The following is an 8,152-nucleotide window of genomic DNA, read 5'->3' on the forward strand; positions in this document are numbered from 1 at the left end:
TATATGCTCGATCTAAGGTAGAACGGAGGTGGTTGTCAGGCACGCGTTCATAGGTTGAGAATAGTGATGAGTGTCACGGATCATCACATTCATCAAGTTGAAATGCAAGCGAATATCTTAGAATAAGAACAAGCTAAATTGAATAGAAAATAGTAGTAATTGCATTAATACTCGAGGAACAACAGAGCTCCACACCTTAATCTATGGTGTGTAGAAACTCCACCGTTGAAAATACATAAGTGGTCTGGATGTCCAGGCATGGCTGAATGGCTAGCCTCCCTAAATATGAAAAGATGATATCCAGAATCCAAGATTCCAAGGTGAAAATACAATAGTAAAAAGTTCTATTTATAATGAAACTAGCTACTAGGGTTTACAGAATTGAATAAATGATGCAGAAATCTACTTCCAGGCCCACTTGGTGTGTGCTTGGGCTGAGCATTGAGCTTTACACGTGGAGAGGCTTCTCTTGGAGTTAAATGCCAACTTTTATGCCAGTTTGGGCGTTTAACTCTAACTTGCAACCTGTTTCTGGCATTTAACTTCAGAATAGGGCAGAGAAGGGGCATTTGAACGCCAGTTTACGTCATCAAAACTCGAGCAAAGTATGAACTATTATATATTGCGGGAAAGCTCTAAATGTCTACTTTCCAACACAATTGAGAGCATGCCATTTGAAATTCTGTAACTCCTGAAAATCCACTTCGAGTGCAGGGAGGTCAGAATCCAATAGCATCTACAGTCCTTTGTCAGCCTCTGAATCAGATTTTTACACAGGTCCCTCAATTTCAGCCAGAAAATACCTGAAATCACAGAAAAATATACAAACTCATAGTAAAGTCCAGAAATATGAATTTTGCATAAAAACTAATAAAAACATCCCAAAAAGTAGCTAGATCCTACTAAAAACTACCTAAAAACAATGCTAAAAAGCGTATAAATTATCCGCTCATCACAACACCAAACTTAAATTGTTGCTTGTCCCCAAGCAACTGAAAACAAAATAGGATAAAAAGAAGAGAATATACAATGAATCCCACAGTATCAATGAAACTTAGTCCTAATTAGGTGAGCGGAGCTAGTAGCTTTTTGCTTCTGAGCAGTTTTGGCATCTCACTTTATCCTTTGAAATTCAAAATGATTGGCATCTATAGGAACTTAGAATTTTAGATTGTGTTATTGATTCTCCTAGTTTAGTACGTTGATTATTGAACACGGCTACTTTATGAGTCTTGGTCGTGGCCCTAAGCACTTTGTTTTCCAGTATTACCACCGGATACATAAATGCCACAGACACATAACTGGGTGAACCTTTTTCAGATTGTGACTCAGCTTTGCTAAAGTCCCCGGTTAAAAGTGTCCAGAGTTCTTAAGCACACTCTTTTGCTTTGCATCACGACTTTAACCACTCAGTCTCAAGCTTTTCACTTGGACCTGCATGCCACAAGCACATGGTTAGGGACAGCTTGATTTAGCCGCTTAGGCCTGGATTTTATTTCCTTGGGCCCTCCTATCCATTAATGCTCAAAGCCTTGGATCCTTTTTACCCTTGCCTTTTGGTTTTAAAGGGCTATTGGCTTTTTCTTCTTGCTTTTTCTTTTTCTTTTCTCTTTTTTTTTGCCATATTTTTTTACTGCTTTTTCTTGCTTCAAGAATCAATTTCATAATTTTTTAGATTATCAATAACATTTCTCTTTGTTCATCATTCTTTCAAGAGCCAACAACTTTAACATTCATAAACAACAAGATCAAAAATATGCACTATTCAAGCATTTATTCATAGAACAAAAAGCATTGCCACCACATCAAAATAATTAAACTAATTTCAAGATAAAATTTGAAATCCAAGTACTTCTTGTTCTTTTGTATTTAAGCACATTTTTCATTTAAGAGAGGTGAAGGATTCATGGAGTTATTCATAGCTTTAAGACATAGACACTAGACACTAATGATCATGTAGTGAAGACATAAACATAGATAGAACCTACAGCATAAAGCTAAAAATTGAAAAATAGATAGACAAGGAGATTAAGGAATGAGTCCACCTTAGTGAGGGTGGTGTCTTCCTCCTCTTGAAGAACCAATGGTGCTCTTGAGCTACTCTATGTCTCTTCCTTGCCTTTGTTGCTCCTCCCTCACAGCTCTTTGATCTTCTCTAATCTCATGGAGAATGATGGAGTGCTCTTGGTGTTCCACCCTTAATTGGTCCATGTTGTAACTCAAGCTTTCCAAAGAAGTGTTGAGTTACTCCCAATAATTGTGTGGAGGAAATTGCATCCCTTGAGGCATCTCAGGGATTTCTTGATGAGGGACTTCCTCATGCTCTTGTTGAGTGCCATGAATGGGCTCTCTAGTTTGCTCAATCCTCTTCTTAGTGATGGGCTTGTCCTCTTTAATGAGGATGTCTCCCTCTATGACATTTCCAGCTGAATAGCAAAGGTGTCATATGAGATGAGGAAAGGCTAATCTTGCCAAAGGTGAGGACTTGTCAGCCACCTTGTAGAGTTCTAGAGATATGATTTCATGAACTTCTACTTCCTCTCCAATCATGATACTATGGATCATGATGGCCCGATCTACAGTTACTTCAGATCGGTTGCTAGTAGGAATGATGGAGCGTTGGATGAACTCCAACCATCCTCTAGCCACAGGCTTAAGGTCTGGTTTTCTCAATTGAACTGGATTGCCTCTTGAGTCTCTTTTCCATTGATCTCCTTCCACACATATGTCCATAAAGACTTGGTCCAATCTTTGATCAAAGTTGACCCTTCTAGTGTAGGGACGTGCATTTTCTTCCATCATTGGCAAGTTGAATGCTAGCCTCACATTTTCCAGACTGAAATCTAAGTATTTCCCCCGAACCATTGTAAGCTAATTTTTTTGGTTTGGGTTTATACTTTGATCATGGTTCCTAGTGATCCATGCGTTTGCATAGAACTCTTGAACCATTAAGATTCTGACTTGTTGAATGGGGTTAGCAAGAACTTCCCAACCTCTTCTTCGGATCTCTTGTTGGATCTCCGGATATTCGCCCTTTTTGAGCCTAAAAGGGACCTTAGGGATCACCTTTTTATTGGCCACAACTTCATAGAAGTGGTCTTAATGGACCTTTGAGATGAATTTCTCCATCTTCCATGACTCAGAGGTGGAGGCAGTTGCCTTCTCTTTCCTCTTTCTAGAGGTTTCTCTGGCCTTAGATGCCATAAATGGTTATGAAAAAATAAAAAATAATGCTTTTACCACACCAAACTTAAAATATTTGCTCGTCCTCGAGCAAAAGAAGAAGGAAAGATGTAGAAGAAGAAGAAAATGGAGGCGATGGAGGGTGTATAGGGTTCAGCCAAGAGGGGAAGAAGGTGTTTGTGATGTGTGAAAATGAAGGTGTGAAGGGGGTATTTATAGGGAGAGTGGCCGAATGGTTTGGGAGGGAAATGGTTTTGAATTTTGAAGGTGGGTGGGGTTTTTGGGGAAGAGTTAAGGAAGTGATTGGTGAAGGGTATTTGGGGAAGAGATATGGAGGTGATTAGTGAAGGGTATTTGGGGAAGAGTGTTGTAGAAAGGTGTAAAGAGGAGAGAGAGTGAGTTGAGGTTGGTGGGGATCCTGTGGGGTCCACAGATCCTGAGGGGTCAAGGAATTCTTCATCCCTGCTCTAATTGGGCGTTCACAACGCCTTAGAGTGCAATTCTGGCGTTTAAACGCCAGTCTTCTGCCGTGTTCTGGCGTTTAAACGCCAGCTTTCCTTCTTGTTCTGGAGTCTAAACGCCAGTTTGTTGCCCTGTTCTGGCGTTTAAACGCCAGTCTGGTGCCCTATTCTGGCGTTTAAACGCCCAGAAAGGTGCCAGATAGGGGGTTTAAACGCCCATTTTGCTACCCTTACTGGCGTTTAAACACCAGTAAGTCCTTCATCCAGGGTGTGCTGTTTTCAATGCTATTTTTGATTTTTTTTTCTTTATTTTTGTAATTGTCTTTGTGACTTCACATGATCATCAACCTAAAAGAAAACAAAATAATATAGATAAAATTAAATTAAAATAAAATTGGGTTGCCTCCCAATAAGCACTTCTTTAATGTCAATAGCTTGACAGTGTGCTCTCATGGAGCCTCACAGATGATCAAAGTATGGTTGAGATCTCTCAACACCAAACTTAGAGTTTGGCTGTGGCCTCCCAATACCAAACTTAGAGTTTGAATGTGGGGGCTCTGTTTGACTCTATATTGGGAGAAGCTCTTCATGCTTACTCTCCATGGTTACAGATGGAGAACCTTGAGTCTTTACTATAAGGCGTTCTTCATTCACATGAAGGATCAACTCTCCTCTGTCAACATCAATTACAGCTCTTGCTGTGGCTAGGAAGGGTCTTCCAAGGATGATGGATTTATCCTCATCCCTCCTAGTGTCTAGGATTATGAAATCAGCAGGAAAGTAAAGGCCTTCAACCTTCACTAGCACGTCCTCTACTAGTCCATAAGCCTTTTTCATATATTTATCTACCATCTCCAATGAGAATTTGGCAGCCTGTACCTCATATATTCCCAGTCTCTCCATCACAGAGAGTGACATCATGTTTATCCCTGACCCCAGGTCACACAGAGCTTTTTCAAAGGTCATGGTGCCTATGGTACAGGGTATTAAGAATTTACCAGGATCCTGTTTCTTTTGAGGTAAATTTTGCTGAACTAATGTATTTAGTTCATTGGTGAGCAAGGGAGGCTCTTCCTCCCAAGTCTCATTACCAAATAGCTTGGCATTCAACTTCATGATTGCTCCTAAATATTAGGCAACTTGCCCTTCAACAATGTCTTCATCCTCTTCAGAAGATGAATAGTCATCAGAGCTCATGAATGGTAAAAGGAGGTCCAAGGGAATCTCTATGGTCTCTGTATGAGCCTCAGATTCCTTTGGTTCCTCATTAGGGAATTTCGTACTGACCATTGGACGTCCCCTGAGGTCTTCCTCATTGGGATTCACGTCCTCCTCCTCCTCTAAGGTTTCGGCCATGTTGATTATATCAATGGCATTGCACTCTCCTTTGGGATTCTCTTCTATATTGCTTGGGAGAGTGCTAGGAGGAGTTTCAGTAACCCTTTTACTCAGCTGGCCCACTTGTGCCTCCAAATTTCTAATGGAGGATCTTGTTTCAGTCATGAAACTAAGAGTGGCCTTAGATAGATCAGAGACTATGTTTGCTAAGCTAGAAGGGTTCTGCTCAGAATGCTCTGTCTGTTGCTGAGATGATGATGGGAAAGGTTTGCTATTGCTAAACCTGTTTCTTCCACCATTGTTATTATTGAAGCCTTGCTTCTGTTGATCCTTCCATGAAAAATTTGGATGATTTTTCCATGAAGGATTATAGGTGTTTCCAAAGGCTTCACCCATGTAATTCACCTCTGCCATTGTAGGGTTCTCAGGATCATAAGCTTCTTCTTCAGAAGATGCTTCTTTAGTACTGTTGGATGCATTTTGCAATCCATTCGGACTCTGAGAGATCATATTGACTTGTTGGGTCAATATTTTGTTCTGAGCCAGTATGGCATTCAGAGCATCAATTTCAATAACTCTTCTCTTTTAAGGCGTCCCATTACTCACAAGATTCCTCTCAGAGGTATACATAAACTAGTTATTTGCAACCATTTCAATAAGTTCCTGAGCTTCTGTAGGCATTTTCTTTAGGTGAATGGATCCACCTACAGAGTGGTCCAGTGACATCTTGGAAAATTCAGACAGACCATCATAGAATATATCTAATGTGGTCAATTCTGAAAGCATATCAGAAGGACACTTTTTGGTCAGCTGCTTGTATCTTTCCCAAGCTTCATAGAGGGATTCACCTTCTTTCTATTTGAAGGTTTGAACATCCACTCTAAGCTTGCTCAGCTTTTGAAGAGGAAAGAACTTGGCTAAGAAAGCCGTGACCAGCTTATCCCAAGAGTCTAGGCTATCTCTAGGTTGTGTGTCCAACCATGTTCTAGCTCTGTCTCTTACAGCAAAAGGGAAAAGCATAAGCTTGTAGACTTCAGGATCAACTCCATTGGTCTTAACAGTATCACAGATCTGCAAGAGCTCAATTAAAAACTGATAAAGGTCTTCTGATGGAAGTCCATGAAACTTACAGTTCTGTTGCAGTAGAGAAACTAATTGAGGCTTTAGCTCAAAATTGTTTGCTCTTATGGCAGGGATTGAGATGCTTCTTCTATAGAAGTTAGAAGTTGGTATAGTAAAATTACCAAGCATCTTCCTTGCATTGTTGTTTGGTTTGGCCATAATTGTTTCTTTTGCTGCTTCCTTTTTGAAAATTTCAGTGAGGTCCTCTTCAGAGTTTTGTGCTTTAGCTGCTCTTAGCTTCCTCTTCAGAGTCCTTTCAAGTTCAGGATCAGCTTCAACAAGTATGTCTTTATCTTTGTTCCTGCTCATATGAAAGAGAAGAAAACAAAAAAATATGGAATCTTCTATGTCACAGTATAGAGATTCCTTGAGGTGTCAGAAAAAAACAAGAATGGAGGGATGAGGTAGGTGTTCCGAGGGTTACCCGAAACTGTAGGTCGATCTCGGATGAGATCTTCTGTGTTGGTCGGAGCCGACGTGTCCGCCAGGTATACGGCGGCCGGAGCTGGTGTGTCCGACTTGTTGGACTTGGTGGTGGTGCAGATCCTTCGTCCCCGGAGGGTGGGGGGTACCTGCAAGGGACTCCGATGCTTAAGTTAGCAAGGGTATTACGCAGGTATTGAGTAGAATCAGAGTATGAGTTATACCTGGGTGCTCCAGTGTATTTATAATGGTGAGAAGTGACCTTTCTAGATAAGATAAGTTAGTTATCTTATCTTATCTTATCTTTAGGTGAGGTCAGCTTATTTTCAACGGAACCGCCTTTATCTCTGTAGGTTGGGGTTGCCTCTGGATTTGGGTCGTGTTCCTCTATTTGGGCCCTTTATTGGGCTTTCCTGTCGATTTTGGCCGAGCTCTTTTGAGAAGAGGTTGGATAGTCTGATCTGAAGAGGTCGGTCGCCTTGTCGCTAAACATCCCGGGTCGGTCACCTCGACCCAGGGTATGAACAGTGCCCTTGCTTAAGCTCGGTTTTCTTGTTTGAGGTCGAGTCTTTTGACGTCGGTCCTTCTTTTAGTGAAACCGAGTTCAAGCATTTTGTCGATTTCTTCTTTTTGTAGAATCTTTTGAATGTAAAACATTTCCTCTAAAGGCGCGCGCTTTTTTATTGGTGTTTTGGGAACGTGCGAGGGTTTAATGCTTTCCTTAATTTCAGCATTAATTGCCCCGTTTCCTTTTGGCTCTTTATTTTGATTTTTGAAAGTCCTGAAACGGTTTCTCTTCTTTTACCCTTTTCATAACTTCTCTTCTCCGTTCTCTTTGCTCTTTGCTTCTGTACTTCTGTTTTCCTTTCGTTGCGGCGTCATTTGGTGTTCTCTGGTACTTGGATCTTTGCTGTGGTTCCTGCGACATTTACTTTTGTGCGCATTTCTTCGTGAGAAGGCCTTTCCAGACTTCGTCTTCCCTCTTTGAAGCTTGCTGCTCTTTTCCGGGTTGGTACTAGCTTTTCTTGCTTTTTTCGTAGCTTCGTTTTTAATTTTGGTGAATGTTCTGGTTTTGCATGTTCAAAAGTTTGGATCTTTTTGCGATCTTTTACTTGTTGCTGTGATATGCTTTTCTTATCTTCCTTCTTGTGGTTTTTCTTGGGATTTCTGTTGAGGCTTTCTGGGATTTTATTGTTTGTTTCTTGGTTGCTTTTGGTATTGGTAGAAGATCTGTATCTGTTTCTTACTTTTTGGAGATTGCTTCCTGTCTGATCCTTTTTCAAAAAAGGTTGCATCTTTAATGGTCCCATGCCTTGTTGCTTTGGGAATGTTTTGTTTGGTAGGCTCTGTAATGTTTTGCCGTGTTTTTTTCATTGATGAAAAGTGCTTGTTGTTTTGAATCCCTTTTTTTTTTAGAAATGCCTTGGGATGTGATCTGGAAACCTTGCATTGTTGCTGCCTCCAAAGGATGCCCCGAGACTTTTGGTTTGAGTCTTGGGGTTTTCCTTTTCTTGTTTTTCATTACCTCAGAAGTATTGACCGAGTTGTTTTCCACTTTGTCCGAGATGTTTGTAGTAACCTCATTTTCTTTTCTTACTTGTAGGATTTAGTTGGCCTTATGTCTT

At 40.7% G+C, this 8,152-nt stretch overlaps 1 non-coding gene across 1 annotated transcript; it reads left to right on the top strand.

The window, feature by feature from the left end:
- The first annotated feature begins 5,762 nt into the window (after positions 1-5,762).
- Positions 5,763-5,870, top strand: LOC130958369 (small nucleolar RNA R71). The gene has a single exon (XR_009077495.1). It is a non-coding gene; the product is annotated as a small nucleolar RNA R71 (small nucleolar RNA).
- The last annotated feature ends 2,282 nt before the right edge of the window (positions 5,871-8,152 follow it).

Source organism: Arachis stenosperma, chromosome 10, assembly GCF_014773155.1.
Source record: "Arachis stenosperma cultivar V10309 chromosome 10, arast.V10309.gnm1.PFL2, whole genome shotgun sequence".
NCBI lineage: Eukaryota > Viridiplantae > Streptophyta > Magnoliopsida > Fabales > Fabaceae > Arachis > Arachis stenosperma.